The sequence below is a fragment of the Schistocerca americana genome, chromosome 6 (genome assembly GCF_021461395.2).
Source record: "Schistocerca americana isolate TAMUIC-IGC-003095 chromosome 6, iqSchAmer2.1, whole genome shotgun sequence".
NCBI classification, from domain to species: Eukaryota; Metazoa; Arthropoda; class Insecta; order Orthoptera; family Acrididae; genus Schistocerca; species Schistocerca americana.
In genome coordinates this window covers 187,895,161-187,911,843 of record NC_060124.1, presented here as the reverse complement: position 1 = coordinate 187,911,843, position 16,683 = coordinate 187,895,161, and the positions used below count along the sequence as shown (strand labels likewise).

At 40.9% G+C, this 16,683-nt stretch overlaps 1 long non-coding RNA gene across 1 annotated transcript; it reads right to left on the bottom strand.

Annotated features, from left to right (window-relative positions):
• Positions 1–619: 619 nt before the first annotated feature.
• LOC124619943 lies at positions 620–16,681 on the bottom strand. Its single transcript, XR_006980169.1, has 2 exons — positions 16,632–16,681; positions 620–924 (listed from the first exon to the last, which is right to left on the bottom strand). It is a non-coding gene; the product is annotated as an uncharacterized LOC124619943 (long non-coding RNA).
• Between the last annotated feature and the right edge of the window lie 2 nt (positions 16,682–16,683).

Here is a 16,683-nt window from a genome sequence, read left to right as displayed (position 1 = left end):
AAGGGAACAACTGGTAGGACACATTCTGAGACGTCGACGGATCACCAGGTTAGTACTGGAGGGAACTGTGGGGTGGTATAAGTCGTAGAGGGAGATAAAGAGATGAACACAGTGAACACATTCAGAAGGCTGTTAGTTGCAGTGGTTATTGCAGTGGTTACTCCGAGGTGAAAGGCTTGCACAGGATAGAAGAGCATGGAGAACTGCATCAAAGCAGTCTTCGGACTGGAGATCCCAACAACGGCAACAACAAAAATTCCCCGTCAAGTAGCGATTTTAAGGCGTAGACTTCGTCTTGTGCGTTTTCATTTCAAGACATATACCGACTTACTTTAATGTGCTGTGGGCGGATGTAGAAACTCACATCTGTGATTCTAAGATATTACGCCACTGCCAGGTAACACCATTGCATAGCAGTCTATTCCACTCTGCTGCGCGGGTCGTTGAATGTTGATTTCGTGTGATGCTGCTACATAATGTCCAAGAGAGAGCGATTTGCTAGCCGCCAACGAAATAACGAGTGTGTTTCAAATGAAACAGCTACCTTCTGCAGGAAACTGACTTCTTTCAATCAGTACAATGTGGTTGTGGACCCTTAATTTAAGAAAATAATTCGAGGTATTTATTCACTGCTCGCTTAAGGAACTTTATTCAGTGTCATTGCTGAGTTAATTTCTTCGCTTATCGATGAAAGGTGTGCAGTATACAGATTAACTTCGAGTGACAGGCTATCGAGCTGCTTCGAGGTTCGCGTAGTACTCTTCTGTTCTTCGGTGAAGTGATGGGCTTTTTGATGGCAGTGCAGCGTCCCAGGTCGTGCAGCTGACGCCAACTACCTCTCACAGGCCGCCCGCAGGCGAGAAATCGCGACGAAGGCTACCGGTGTCAGGAGACGGGGGATGACAGCATAGGAGTTTCGCTGAGCTGAAACAGAACACCATTCTGAGGAAGACAGATCGCTGAGATCATGGTGACGAACGAGACTGCACTCTATCAATACGCTGCTCAAGACAGATAGACAAATTCATAAGTGATGTGTTCTTGCTTGCCGCTCATACGAAGCCTGACAACTACTACGGAGGGGCCGACATTTCGACTCCACTCTATCAATACGCTGCTCAAGACAGATAGACAAATTCATAAGTGATGTGTTCTTGCTTGCCGCTCATACGAAGCCTGACAACTACTACGGAGGGGCCGAAATTTCGGTAGGGATGGAGACGTCAGTGGCAGTTTAAATATTTTCTTTTTAAAATGGTTTATTTTACAGCACAATCTCACATAATTTCAACAATAAGTGCCGGGATTTGGGCGTCAGATCTACAAGATTGTTTCGAATGAAAAACAGCCCACAGTTGCACTAATTATATTAATACTAAATGTTGACCATGGTTTCAACTGTAATGATATAGCCTTCTTCAGAAGTCCTAAAAATGATAAAAATAACATTTAGACCATTAATACACAACTGGCCATTCAAATTGCTGCACCAAGAAGAAATGCAGATGATAAATGGGTATTTATTGGACAAATATATTATTCTAGACCTGACATCTGATTACATTTTCACGCAATTTGGGTGCATACATCCTGAGAAATCAGTACCCATAACGGCATTGATACACCTCGCCATTGAGTCAAACAGAGCTTGGATCGCGTGTACAGGTACAGCTGCCCATGCAGCTTCAACACGACACCACAGTTCATCAAGAGTAGTGACTGGCGTATTGTGACGAGCCAGTTGCTCGGCCACCATTGACCAGATGTTTTCAGTTCGTGAGAGATCTTGAGAACGTGCGGGTCAGGGCAGCAGTCGAACTTTTTCTGTATCCAGAAAGGCACGTAGAGGACCTTCAACATGCGGTCGTGCATTATCCTGCTGAAAGGGTAGAGCCACGGGTCGCAACACATCTGAAATGTAACGTCCACCGTTCAAAGTGCCGTCAATGTGAACAAGAGGTGACCGAGACGTGTAACCAATGACACCCCATACCACCACGCCGGGTGGTACGCCAGTGTGGCGATGACGAATAAACGCTTCCAATGTGCGTTCACCGCGATGTCGCCAAACACGGATGCGACCATCATCATGCTGTAAACAGAACCTGGATTCATCCGAAAAAATGGCGTTTTGCCATTCCTGCACCCAGGTTCGTCGTTGAGTACACCATCGCAGGCGCTCCTCTCCGTGATGTAGCGTCAAGGGTAACCGCAGCCATGGTCTCCGAGCTGATAGTCCACGCTGCTGCAAACGTCGTCAGACTGTTCGTGCAGATGGTTGTTGTCTTGCAAACGTCCCCATCTGTAGTCAGTGGGCTGCCCGATCCGTTACAGCCATGCGGATAAGATGCCTGTCATCTCGACTGCTAGTGATACGAAGCTGTTGGGATCCAGCACGGCGTTCCATATTACCCTCCTGAACCCACCGCTTCCATATTCTGGTAACAGTCATTGGATCTCGACCAACGTGAGCAGCAATGTTGCGATACGATAAACCGCAATCGCTATAGGCTGCAATCCGACCTTTGTCAAAGTCGTAAACGTGATGGTACGCATTTATTTTCCTTATACGAGGCATCACAACAACGTTTCACCAGGCAACGCCGGTCAACTGCAGTTTGTGTATGAGAGATCGGTTGGAAACTTTCCTCATGTCAGCACGTGGATTTTATTCCACAGTCTGGATTTCAGCTTTACGTTATTTTCAAGTCTTACAAGTAACAAAAATCATTAGACTTGAGTAGAACCCAAGTCTAATGATTTTTAATACTTGTAAAACTTGAAAATGACTGAAATCTAGGTTGTGGAACAAAATCTGTTGTACACTCAAATGGCAGTTATATCTTTCAAAAAGTTTTATGTGACTGTGGCTCCATACCAAAGCAAAACAAGATAGTGATGTTGAACACTGGGGTTTGGAGCTAAATCTACTTTATGACTCATCCCAAAGGCATTACATTGGGTCTCGGCCGATGCCTGACTAGGTCATTTGTTTTCAGAAGTGTTACTATCTAGAAACCATGGCCTCATAGTTCCTGCTTTATGATACGGAGGATCGTCATACTGATACAATCAACGCCTCTGAACTGTTGGTCTACTGTATGCAGCACACAGTGCTGTAAAATAGCGTCATATCGTTCTGCATTTATCGTTTTCTTAAGCGCTATGATGGCACCACAGCCTAACCACGATAAAGAGCTCAATGTCTAACACCAGCTAATCAGTACATCACTACTGGCACTACATATGATGACAGGTAAGGTTCTCCAGGAATTCTCCAAACGCAAACCCTTTCACCGGATTGCCACGGGGTACAGTGTGATTCATAACTCTATATGACTCCTTTCCAGAAATCCATTGTCCACTGGAGTCGCTCTTTACACAAGATCAAGCGTCGCTCAGAACTGACAACAGAAATTTGCTGCTTATTAGCAGCTACTCGACCGATTACCCTACACCTTTAACTTCATACTCACAGTCATTGCTCTAGGTGGACTTCTAGCAGTTCTCAGAAAATTACGAGTGATTCCATCCACTGATTTTACTTGATTTTTTTACGATCATCCTCCGCAATGCTCGACGGTCCCTGTCTTCTAGTATATGAGGTGTGCCTGGTCCTGATTTTGTTTTCTCGCCTTTCCACTTCACAATATCATCAACAGTAGATGTGGGACGGCATAGAAGGACTGAAATGTCTCTGATGGGCTTGCTACTCAGGAAATGTCTAATGAAATGAAATGTCGTGTGGCTAAGGCCTCCAGACGGGTATACCGGTCGCCCGGTGCAAGTCTTTCGATTTAACGCCACTTCGGCGACCTGCGCGTCGATGGGGATGAGATGATGATGAAGACAACACAACACCCTGTCCCTGAGCGGAGAAAATTCTGCGACCCAGCCGGGAATCGAACCCAGGGCCCTTAGCATGGCATTCCGTCGCGTTGACCACTATCGAGGCCAATGGGCAGTCTATTCAGTTGTTCTGACTGATACATTCTGCATTTACTAGTTCTCTAATTACAAACCAATACTCATCGTTTCTAGATCACGGGATCCCGGGTTCGATTCCCGGCCGGTCGGGGATTTCCTGCACTCGCAGATTGGGTGTTTACGTTGTCTTCATCATCATTCTGAAAAGTGGCGAGACTGGGCAGTGAACACATTGGGACTTGGTACAGGCGCTGATAACCAAGCAGTTAAGCGTCCCACGAACCGATCACCATCATTATTATCACACCATGGCGTCATTCTGACAACGACGCGGGCCAAAAATGTGGAAATCTACATAAGCAACTTTGACAAGGGGCAGATTGCTATCGCCCCGACACCTGGTATCGACCACCTTGGAAAAGATGAAGCTGTTCGGCTCTCGTGACCATGTATACAAAATGGTTGAAGGACGGTAAAATCAGGAGTGGTTGTTGGTTTAAGCAATTTCTACAAAGAGGATGTCTCTACTAAGAACACAGCATAGCCCGACTGATTCTTTTAGATAAGGATATGAGACAAATTGAAAGTTTTGTGCATAGTCTAAGGAAGTCAGCCAACACAACTAACTAACTTTGCACCCTCTACCTGTCTCCCGTAGTCTGTAGACTGTACACTCAGCATAGATTTTATTCTGTTTTACTTTAACCGAGCCGGCCAGTGTGGCCGTGCGGTTCTAGGCGCTTCAGTCTGGAACCACGTGACCGCTACGGTCGCAGGTTCGAATCCTGCCTCGGACATGGATGTGTGTGATGTCCTTAGGTTAGTTAGGTTTAATTAGTTCAAAGTTCTAGGTGACTGATGACCTCAGAAGTTAAGTCGCATAGTGCTCAGAGCCATTTGAACCTTTAACCGAACTTTAATGTTGTTCACAAATTGCAACACCTTATAAACTTTTCACGCTAGTTCAGGCCATAGATGCATGGTCCTTTCGGAAAGGACTTCGGACAAAAATGTGATTCAGGTAGCTAGAGTACAAGGTTTTTACTAATTATACCTTTTGTGTTCTTGTGGTGATATTTCCTTAGAAACTTTAGGCCCCTAATACATATTTCTTCGTATTAAACCGCAAAGTGAAATGTTGATTCTTCTAGATTTAGCTTCAAAATGTTCTTAATACAACGAAATATTTTGTTAAAAACTGTCATTCGCTGTTTCACCAACTTAGGGTTGAATTTCCAGAAACAGTGAAACATACGGTTTTTTTTTTTTATTTTTATTCTTAACAGAGAAGGCAAATACAAATTCTTCTAGATTTAGCTTCAAAATTTTCTTAATACAACGAAATATTTTGTTAAAAACTGTCATTCGCTGTTTCACCAACTTAGGGTTGAATTTCCAGAGACAGTGAAACATACAGTTTTTTTTATTTTTATTCTTAACAGAGAAGGCAAATACAAATTTTCATACTCGTAGCCTTCAAAATGCTTCAGTAGTTTTCTAATAATGATTTATCTGATTTGATCCATTATAAATGGTTTTTGAAAGCCTGCGACTGTAGATACAATAGGTTTGTTTATAAATAAATAAATCTTCTGCTACCAGTCACGATTTTCTTTATTTTACTATTTGCACGACGCGTTTCGAGAAATAATTCCCATTTTCAAGTGCGTTTTTATGATGTGTGTTAAGCCATTTCTTTTGATGTTGTCAGTGTGTGTGAGTCTGCTTCATTTTGTTGACTTTTACTGTAATACATAAGAAACGCGATTTTTAGTTGGGTGTCAATATTTTCTGTGAGGTTAGTGGCTAAAGTTTGAGAACAATTTGTACTTACAATTTTCTAATGGTCCATTTGTGTAGAGAGTCACACACACTTAACATCACACACAACTTGTACATTTTATACATCGAAAATATCTGATATAAACAAAACAGTTACAAAGATCTTCTTATAGGTAGTTCACAGAGATAACATTATAGGTCTTCCACAGATTATGATATGCTTTTGTACAGAGGTAAATTTATCTTTACAATTTGGGTCGTGAATTACTTATACTGATTTTACATTTGTGCTTATTTCTATGTTTTACTATTTTTATTTAAGTATATTATCAAAACATCTGAAGAAATTCACTGATTCATTTTCAAGTTTTTCATTTAATATTTTATCTTCATATTTTCTATAATGTGAATATATCTCCAGTTCTTCAAGCAAATCCATTTTATGTCCTTTATCTAGTCGGTGGAGTACTTTGACATTTTGCTCTATTTTTCCAAATGGGTGTCCTGTATTATGTATGTGTGTTGCTATTGCTGATGTAGCGTGTTTGTTGTGGGTGTATGCTCTAATGTGCTCTGTGTACCTGGTGTTGATATTTCGGCCTGTTTGTCCTATGTAGAACTTGGAGCATTCCTGGCATGTTACCTTGTATATTCCAGAGTCTGAATATGGATCATGATTACACTTTATATTATGTATTAGTTTTTGGTGTAGTTTATTGGATGTAGAAAACCCAATTTTTACTCTGTGATTTTTGAAAATATTTGCAATCTTCTGTGATACATTGCCTATGTATGGAATGCTAGATATATATTTGTTTTTCTCTTTTTCTTCTGTGGTGCAGTTTGTAACTGGGTTTCTCTTCATTTTGTCTAAGATTGTGTCAACCATGGAAGCATTGTAACCATTGGCAACTGCAATCTTCTTCACTGTGTTTATTTCTTGTTGCATATTTTCTTGGTTCAATGGTATTTTTGTTGCCCTATGCAGCATTGACCTGTAAGCTGCCTGTTTATGAATATTTGGGTGACATGAGGTTGCAGGGATTGTGGTGTCAGTCATTGTGTTTTTCCTATAAATTTTGAATGTGCATGTTTTGTTGTGTCTTGTAATATTTAGGTCCAGAAAGTTGATACTTTTATTTTGCTCATGTTCCACTGTAAATTTGCTTTTCTCATTTAGATTATTGAAATGATTAAGAATGTCTGTGATGTCTTTGGTATCTCCTTTCACTAACAGTAGTGTGTCATCTACATATCTCCTATAAAATTCTATTTTCTTTAGGCAGGGTTCTTGGCTGTCAAATAATTTTTGTTCTAAGTGATTTAAGTATATGTCAGCTATGGTACCGGATATACATGATCCCATTGCTAGGCCATCTGGTTGCTTATAAATGTTGTCATTAAAGGTAAAGTAGTTGTAACTTAGGGTTAGCTGAAGGAGTTCCATAAATTCTACAATCTCTGTGTATGAAAGTTTCTTGTGTTGCATAAGGTTCTTTTGTATTACTGTTAGAGCTTCTTGTATGGGTATGTTTGAATAAAGGTTGGTGATGTCAAGTGATATAAACTGTGCATCTTGGGGGAGCTTTCTGGTTCTTAGTTCTTTGGCTAGAATCATGCTGTTTTTTATGGCATATGTTGTTTCATATGTATAATTTTTCACCAGTATGTTATTCAGTTTTTGAGACAGTTTGTATGCTGGGCTGTTTATAGAGTTGACCACAGGACGTATCGGGTATCCATTTTTGTGTATTTTTGGTTGTGCTCTTAGGCGTGGTGCTTTTGGATTCATACATGTAAGGTATTTCTTTTCATTTTCTGTCAACAGGAAATGTGTGTTCTTTAATTGTTCCTTAATTTTACTTTGGAATTGTTTGGTTGGGTCTTTTTCAATGTGCTGAATGTTATTAGCAGCAAAAAATTCATTTGTTTTGTCTATGTATTCTTTTTCTTTCATCACAACTAATGTATTACTTTTGTCTGACTTTACAACTATGGATTGGTTGTTTTTCAGTTTATTGTTTATAGATTTTAAAGTTTTTGTATCATTTATTGTATATTTAGATCTAAACTTATCTTTATTAATTTCTTTCTCAAGAAGCTTGCTTACTTTGTGTCCTATTGCTGCTTTTGTATTTGAATTTAATTTTGCAGCATCTGCTGCACTTTTAGTTGCAGCTATAACCTGTTTCAGTGTATGGTTGTTGAGGTTCTACAGACCTTGACATCCAAACAAGACAAGAGACCCAACCTTGAGATAACTGACAAAAACAAACACACATTTTACAGTAGAGTGGTAAACAACACTGACATAAAGTTCAACCAAAGAGAAAACGATCTACTCCAAAAAGGACTAAAATACAACGTAGAACCTAACCTCAACAACCATACACTGAAACAGGTTATAGCTGCAACTAAAAGTGCAGCAGATGCTGCAAAATTAAATTCAAATACAAAAGCAGCAATAGGACACAAAGTAAGCAAGCTTCTTGAGAAAGAAATTAATAAAGATAAGTTTAGATCTAAATATACAATAAATGATACAAAAACTTTAAAATCTATAAACAATAAACTGAAAAACAACCAATCCATAGTTGTAAAGTCAGACAAAAGTAATACATTAGTTGTGATGAAAGAAAAAGAATACATAGACAAAACAAACGAATTTTTTGCTGCTAATAACATTCAGCACATTGAAAAAGACCCAACCAAACAATTCCAAAGTAAAATTAAGGAACAATTAAAGAACACACATTTCCTGTTGACAGAAAATGAAAAGAAATACCTTACATGTATGAATCCAAAAGCACCACGCCTAAGAGCACAACCAAAAATACACAAAAATGGATACCCGATACGTCCTGTGGTCAACTCTATAAACAGCCCAGCATACAAACTGTCTCAAAAACTGAATAACATACTGGTGAAAAATTATACATATGAAACAACATATGCCATAAAAAACAGCATGATTCTAGCCAAAGAACTAAGAACCAGAAAGCTCCCCCAAGATGCACAGTTTATATCACTTGACATCACCAACCTTTATTCAAACATACCCATACAAGAAGCTCTAACAGTAATACAAAAGAACCTTATGCAACACAAGAAACTTTCATACACAGAGATTGTAGAATTTATGGAACTCCTTCAGCTAACCCTAAGTTACAACTACTTTACCTTTAATGACAACATTTATAAGCAACCAGATGGCCTAGCAATGGGATCATGTATATCCGGTACCATAGCTGACATGTACTTAAATCACTTAGAACAAAAATTATTTGACAGCCAAGAACCCTGCCTAAAGAAAATAGAATTTTATAGGAGATATGTAGATGACACACTACTGTTAGTGAAAGGAGATACCAAAGACATCACAGACATTCTTAATCATTTCAATAATCTAAATGAGAAAAGCAAATTTACAGTGGAACATGAGCAAAATAAAAGTATCAACTTTCTGGACCTAAATATTACAAGACACAACAACACATGCACATTCAAAATTTATAGGAAAAACACAATGACTGACACCACAATCCCTGCAACCTCATGTCACCCAAATATTCATAAACAGGCAGCTTACAGGTCAATGCTGCATAGGGCAACAAAAATACCATTGAACCAAGAAAATATGCAACAAGAAATAAACACAGTGAAGAAGATTGCAGTTGCCAATGGTTACAATGCTTCCATGGTTGACACAATCTTAGACAAAATGAAGAGAAACCCAGTTACAAACTGCACCACAGAAGAAAAAGAGAAAAACAAATATATATCTAGCATTCCATACATAGACAATGTATCACAGAAGATTGCAAATATTTTCAAAAATCACAGAGTAAAAATTGGGTTTTCTACATCCAATAAACTACACCAAAAACTAATACATAATATAAAGTGTAATCATGATCCATATTCAGACTCTGGAATATACAAGGTAACATGCCAGGAATGCTCCAAGTTCTACATAGGACAAACAGGCCGAAATATCAACACCAGGTACACAGAGCACATTAGAGCATACACCCACAACAAACACGCTACATCAGCAATAGCAACACACATACATAATACAGGACACCCATTTGGAAAAATAGAGCAAAATGTCAAAGTACTCCACCGACTAGATAAAGGACATAAAATGGATTTGCTTGAAGAACTGGAGATATATTCACATTATAGAAAATATGAAGATAAAATATTAAATGAAAAACTTGAAAATGAATCAGTGAATTTCTTCAGATGTTTTGATAATATACTTAAATAAAAATAGTAAAACATAGAAATAAGCACAAATGTAAAATCAGTATAAGTAATTCACGACCCAAATTGTAAAGATAAATTAACCTCTGTACAAAAGCATATCATAATCTGTGGAAGACCTATAATGTTATCTCTGTGAACTACCTATAAGAAGATCTTTGTAACTGTTTTGTTTATATCAGATATTTTCGATGTATAAAATGTACAAGTTGTGTGTGATGTTAAGTGTGTGTGACTCTCTACACAAATGGACCATTAGAAAATTGTAAGTACAAATTGTTCTCAAACTTTAGCCACTAACCTCACAGAAAATATTGACACCCAACTAAAAATCGCGTTTCTTATGTATTACAGTAAAAGTCAACAAAATGAAGCAGACTCACACACACTGACAACATCAAAAGAAATGGCTTAACACACATCATAAAAACGCACTTGAAAATGGGAATTATTTCTCGAAACGCGTCGTGCAAATAGTAAAATAAAGAAAATCGTGACTGGTAGCAGAAGATTTATTTATTTATAAACAAACCTATATAATAATGATTTACTTTAGAAAACAAAACTTTCATCTACTATTTCACCACCATAGAGGTTAAAATTCCAAAAATGCTGAAACACGTATTCTTTATTTCTGACCGAGAAACCAAGTAACAATTTTTGTAGGTCTAGCTTCAAAATTACCATAATAGTGACATATTTCAACAAAATCTTTCATCCAATATTTAGTACCGTTGGCGGTGGAATTTCGAGAAATCCCTTCTTAAACGATGCCTATAGTGCAATATCAACGTCCTCCCCAAATTTCAAGACATCGCTCGACTAGAGGGGCCAACATGTTCTGCAGACGTGAACCGTATCGAACATGCCTGGCGTAGATTGGAAAGGGCTGCTTATGGACGACGTGAGCCCCCAGCCTCTCTGAGGGATCTACACCGAATCGCCGTTGAGGAGTGCGACAATCTGGACCAACGGTGCCTTGACGAACTTGTGGTTAGTATGCTACTAGTTGTTAGAGTTACCGGTGTGTACAGCAGTCTGGACCACCATTTCTTAAGGTCCCGCTGTATTGTGGTACAACATGCAATGTGTGGTTTCCTTGGGCAATAAAAAGGGCAGAAATGATGTTCATGTTGATCTCTATTCCTATTTTCTGTACAGGTTCCGGAACTCTCGGAACAGAGGTAATGCAAAACTTCTTTTGATGTGTGTATACGGACCTGGAAATATTTTGCCTTCTTGGAATGGATAAAACACCAAAAATTGCTAAACACGTGCGCTACAAATACTGCCTATCAATCAATAATACGATGAAATTTTGTGGAAACAGGAATGTATTACTTCACGTATAGGTGCCTAAGCTACAGGCAGCTGTATTGGAAATTTATGTATATGTCTTTTACGCTATGAATGTTATAATACGAATTCGTTAAGTAATAAAACCGTATTAACGACGTTATTATTCAAAGAGTGTGCGCAGCTGGCCCCACGATTTGTTTTTCCGATTAATGTACTTTGTAGTAATTTATTTTTCGTTTTGTGAAGAGTGCTAAGAGACTGGGTCATAGTGATACAAACACTATAAATTAACTGATCAAAAGTATTCACAGAACCCTGTGTGATGCCAGTGTCACGAGAGACAGCATCGCTAACATAAAAGGTGTAACGAATCCATCAGGAACGTCATGATAATTCTAAAGGTGCCAACGTCGAATGTGTGAAGTGGAAACGTGAATTGACAACCAGGGCTAAGATTTCTAGACAACATATTCGATATTTCCATAACCTCAAATAAGTGACAACTTCTCTTTGGATGAAGAGCCATAACATACCACTACAACGGCAACGGGCGCCGTGGCCAGGGCAAAGATAACACCACACGAACACACCAGCTGCTACCATGACGACGGCGTCCTCGCTACACAGTCTAGAGGGCACCTGATATACGCTTTGTAATCCATGGCAACGGCGTCCTCACCACAAGGAGTAGAGGGCTTTGTAGTCCTTTCATATTAGCCGTTTTAGTAAATTGAGTCAAATGTTTTCTACATAAATGTACGAATAGATATATTATAATACAAAACGACACCAGTTTTTGTCTGTCACAATTTGTTTTACTTTATATTATGGCACATAATGTGATATACTTTTACGAATTTTACGAGTTGACTACGGAACATTTGTTATTAGTTTATAATTAACACTATAATTGTAGCTCTTTTTAAATGGAATGGTTCCGTTTTCTGTTATTTACTGTCACTTAAATTTATGTTAAACCAAGGTGACTAGTAATTACATATAAGAAACTGTATTAAATGCCATTGATCGCCGCTGGGGGTGTTACCGTCTATTCACGTGATCTCAGCACGCTATTTAAGCCCATACGAAGGGTTAGTCTCGTATAGTTTCCCGCCGTTATGTAGACAGGAGTGACACCACCAGCAGTCGACCAATGGGTAACATATTTTAAACTTATGTAATTTTAGCTGCTGTATAATGGAGTCTTTCTGACGGATATCTATAATTTCACAGTGTAAGCGCCCAGAAGATGACCCCTACGTCAGGTTGGCGGTATAATAATAATAAATGCGATTAAGAATGTTTTTGATTAATTGATTAATCATACTACTCGCTGCTTCATCTCCACAACCATGTTGTCCAAAAATCTATGTAATCTACCAAGTCAGTTAGTCGGACATTTAAAGATTTTTAGGAAAATTAGAACTGCAATCACGAAATTAAATACTAAAATACTATTTAACAGGAAATGCTTGCAACAGAAACTTGTTCCAAATTATGCTAAGAATATCATCAATAAGAAATGAGATGCAACAAATTTTATACAAAGGAAAAGTCCACTGGACCGTGGATGACTGGAAATGAGTGGCCTGGAACGATGAATCACGTTATACCCGGTGGCAATCCGATGGGGGCTTGGGTTTGGCAAGAGCCTGCAGAAATTTTCCTGCCGTAATGTATAGTGCCAACAGTGAAGAACAGAAGAGGTGGTGTTACGGTGTAGGGAAGTTTCTCATGGTTAGGTTGTGGTCCCCTCTTTCCGCTTAAGAAAACACTAAATGCGGAAGGATATGAACACATTTGACAGCACTGTGTACTGAGTACTGTAGAGGAAGAACAGGGATGGTGATTATCAGCTTGGCAATGTGCCCTGTCATAAGGCAGGAATTGTGAAACACGGTTTGTGGACAATAAGATTACTGAAATGGAGTGACCTGCACAGAGTCACGAATTGAACCCAAATAAACACCTCTGGGATGGGTTAGACTCTCAGTTTCGCTCAAGACTGTAAGTTGCTCCTAATAAGCCGCATTTCACTTCCTTATTTTTCAGTTTTAAAATTTTGTGTCGCGTCTACAGATGCTATGTAGAATTCAGTGAGTCTAGCGATACTGCAGAATGCACACGTTTGGGTGTGACATTTCAGTTCCCACGTAGGCTACGAACCGGGAAACCACGTGGCGTAGCCATTGGACGGTGAAGTGAGGCGCTGTGGCTAGACATCAGAACGCTCGCTACATATGCAGTGAGATATGTACGAAAACCATCCAGCGCGAAGCAGGTAATCTTGTTTAACAAATACAAGGGCTATTCGGAAAGTGAGTTCCGATCGGTCCACCACTATGACAATCACTAAGCAAGTAAAGATTCCTAGAAAACGATGTCTCCGGCCAAGTACGATGGCCTGGAGGATACGCCTGGGCATTGAGTCAAACAGAGCTTGGATGGCGTGTACAGGTACAGCTACCCATGCAGCTTCAACACGATACCACAGTTCCTCAAGAGTAGTGACTGGCGTATTGTGACGAGCCAGTTGCTCGGCCACCATTGACCAGACGTTTACAGTTGGTGAGAGATCTGGAGAATGTGCTGGCCAGGGCAGCAGTCAAACATTTTCTGTATCCAGAAAGGCCCGTAGAGGACCTGCAACATGCGGTCGTGCATTATCCTGCTGAAATGTAGGGTTTCACAGGGATCGAATGAATGGTAGAGCCACCGGTCGTAACACACCTGAAATGTAACGACCACTGTTCAACGTGACGTCAGTGCGAACAAGAGGTGACCAAGACGTGTAACTAATGTGGCCCCATACCATCACGCCGGGTGATACGCCAGTATGGCGATGACGAATACACGCTTCCAGTGTGCGTTCTCCACGATGTCGTCAAACATGGCTGCGACCATCATGATGCTGTTAACAGAACCTGGATTCATCCGAAAAAATAACGTTTTGCCATTCGTGCATCCAGGTTCGTCGCTGAGTGCACCATCGCAAGCGCTCCTGTCTGTTCAAAAATGGCTCTGAGCACTATGGGGCTTAACTTTTGAGGTCATCAGTCCCCTAGAACTTAGAACTACTTAAACCAAACTAACCTAAGGACATCACACACATCCATGCCCAAGGCAGGATTCGAACCTGCGACCGCAACGGTCGCGCGGTTCCAGACTGTAGCGCCTAGGACCGCTCGGCCACTCTTGCCGGCGCTCCTGTCTGTGATGGAGCGTCAAGGGTAACCGCAGCCATGGTCTGCGAGCTGATAGTCCCTGCTGCTGCAAACGTCGTCTAACTGTTAGTGCAGATGGTTGTTGTCTTGCAAACGTCCCCATCTGTTGACTCAGGGATCGAGACGTGGCTGCACGATCCGTTACAGCCACGCGGATAAGATGCCCGTCATCTCGACTGCTAGTGACACGAGGCCGTAGGGATCCAGCACGGCGTCCCGTATTACCCTCCTGAACCCACCGATTCCATATTCTGCTAACAGTCACTGGATCTCGAACAACGCGAGCAGCAATGTCGCGATACAATAAACCGCAATCGCGACAGTCTACAATCCGACCTTTATCAAAGTCGGAATCGTGATGGGACGCATTTCTCCTCCTTGCACGAGGCATCACAACAACGTTTCACCAGGCAACGCCGGTCAACTGCTGTTTGTGTGTGAGAAATCGGTTGGAAACTTTCCTCGTGTCAGCACGTTGTAGGTGTCGCCACCTGCGCCAACCTTGTGTGAATGCTCTGAAAAACTAATCATTTGCATATCACAGCATCTTCTTTCTGTTGGTTAAATTTCGCGATGTAGCAATTTTAATGGCTAGTAGTCTATTATTATACAGATTATTTAAGAAGCGGCTAGATTAATTATCTTTTACTAGCGGCGTACCGCGATGTTATCCGCGGTTAAATAGTTACTTATAAATAAATGTTAATGCCAAAACTCACTGTCCACGAGTATGTGTCATCAGAAAACTTATCTCTCGGAGGTATTGAGGAGTGAGGCACTTGTAACCCAACAAACTGCCCGACATCGGAGATAAAAGAGAAACGAGCATACACACAAAGTTTGAAGACGGTTGGAGAAGCTGACTGAAGCCATACCGTTCACTACTCACTCGTTTAATTACGGAGAAACTAAGCTCTATACTAAATTTAATGCATTCATCTGGTAGTTAACTGTCATGGACGACATTTTGTTCACCTTACCTATCCGAGGGGAACAGTTGCAACGTTGACCGTCCCAAGGAAAGGCGATTTTTTTCGGATTAAAAGCAGCTGCGATGGTGTACTCATGGACGATCCTGGGTGCACGAATGGCAAAACGCCATTTTTTCGGATGAATACAGGTTCTGTTTACAGCATCATGAAGGTGGAATCCGTGTTTGGCGACATCGCGGTGAACGCTCATTAGAAGCGTGTATTCGTCATCGCCATACTGGCGTATCACCCGGCGTGATGGTATAGGCTGCCATTGGTTACACGTCTCAGCCACCTCTTGTTCGCATTGACGGCACTTTGAACAGTGGACGTTACATTTTAGATGTGTTACGACCCGTGACTCTACACTTCAAAAAATTGGTTCAAATGGCTCTGAGCACTATGGGACTTAACATCTGTGGTCATCAGTCCCCTAGAACTTAGAACTAGTTAAACCTAACTAACCTAAGGACAGCACACACATCCACGCCCGAGGCAGGATTCGAACCTGCGAGCGTAGCAGTCCCGCGGTTCCGGACTGGCTCTACACTTCATTCGATCCCTGCGAAACCCTACATTTCAGCAGGATAATGCACGATCGCATGTTGCAGGTCCCGTATGGGCCTTTCTCGATACAGAAAATGTTAGACTGCTGCCCTGGTCAGCACATTCTCCAGATCTCTCACCAATGGGAAAGTATGGTCAGTGGTGCCCGAGCAACTGGCTCGTCACAATACACCAGTCACTACTCTCTATGAACTGTGGTGTCATGTTGAAGCTGCGTGGGCAGCTGTACCTGTACACGCCATCCAAGCTCTGTTTGACTCAGTGCCCAGGCGTATTAAGGCCGTTATTACGGCCAGAGGTGGTTGTTCTGGGTACTGATTTCTCAGGATCTATGCACCCAAATTGCGTGAAAATCTAATCACATGTCAGCTCTAATATAATATATTTGTCCAATGAATACCCGTTTATCATCTGCATTTCTTCTTGATGTAGCAATTTTAATGGCCAGTAGTGTATGTATAATATCAGCTTAATAACCTGAGTAAACTTCCACTGGGTTACGACGAAAGCTGCTGTCAGATCCGACGGTTTCGTCGAATGTAATCGCCTAACACACACACACACACACACACACACACACACACACACACACCTGTGGCGGCGGCGCTCCTGGCGAGCCCTTCGGCGCCGGGCGCGACGTCGAG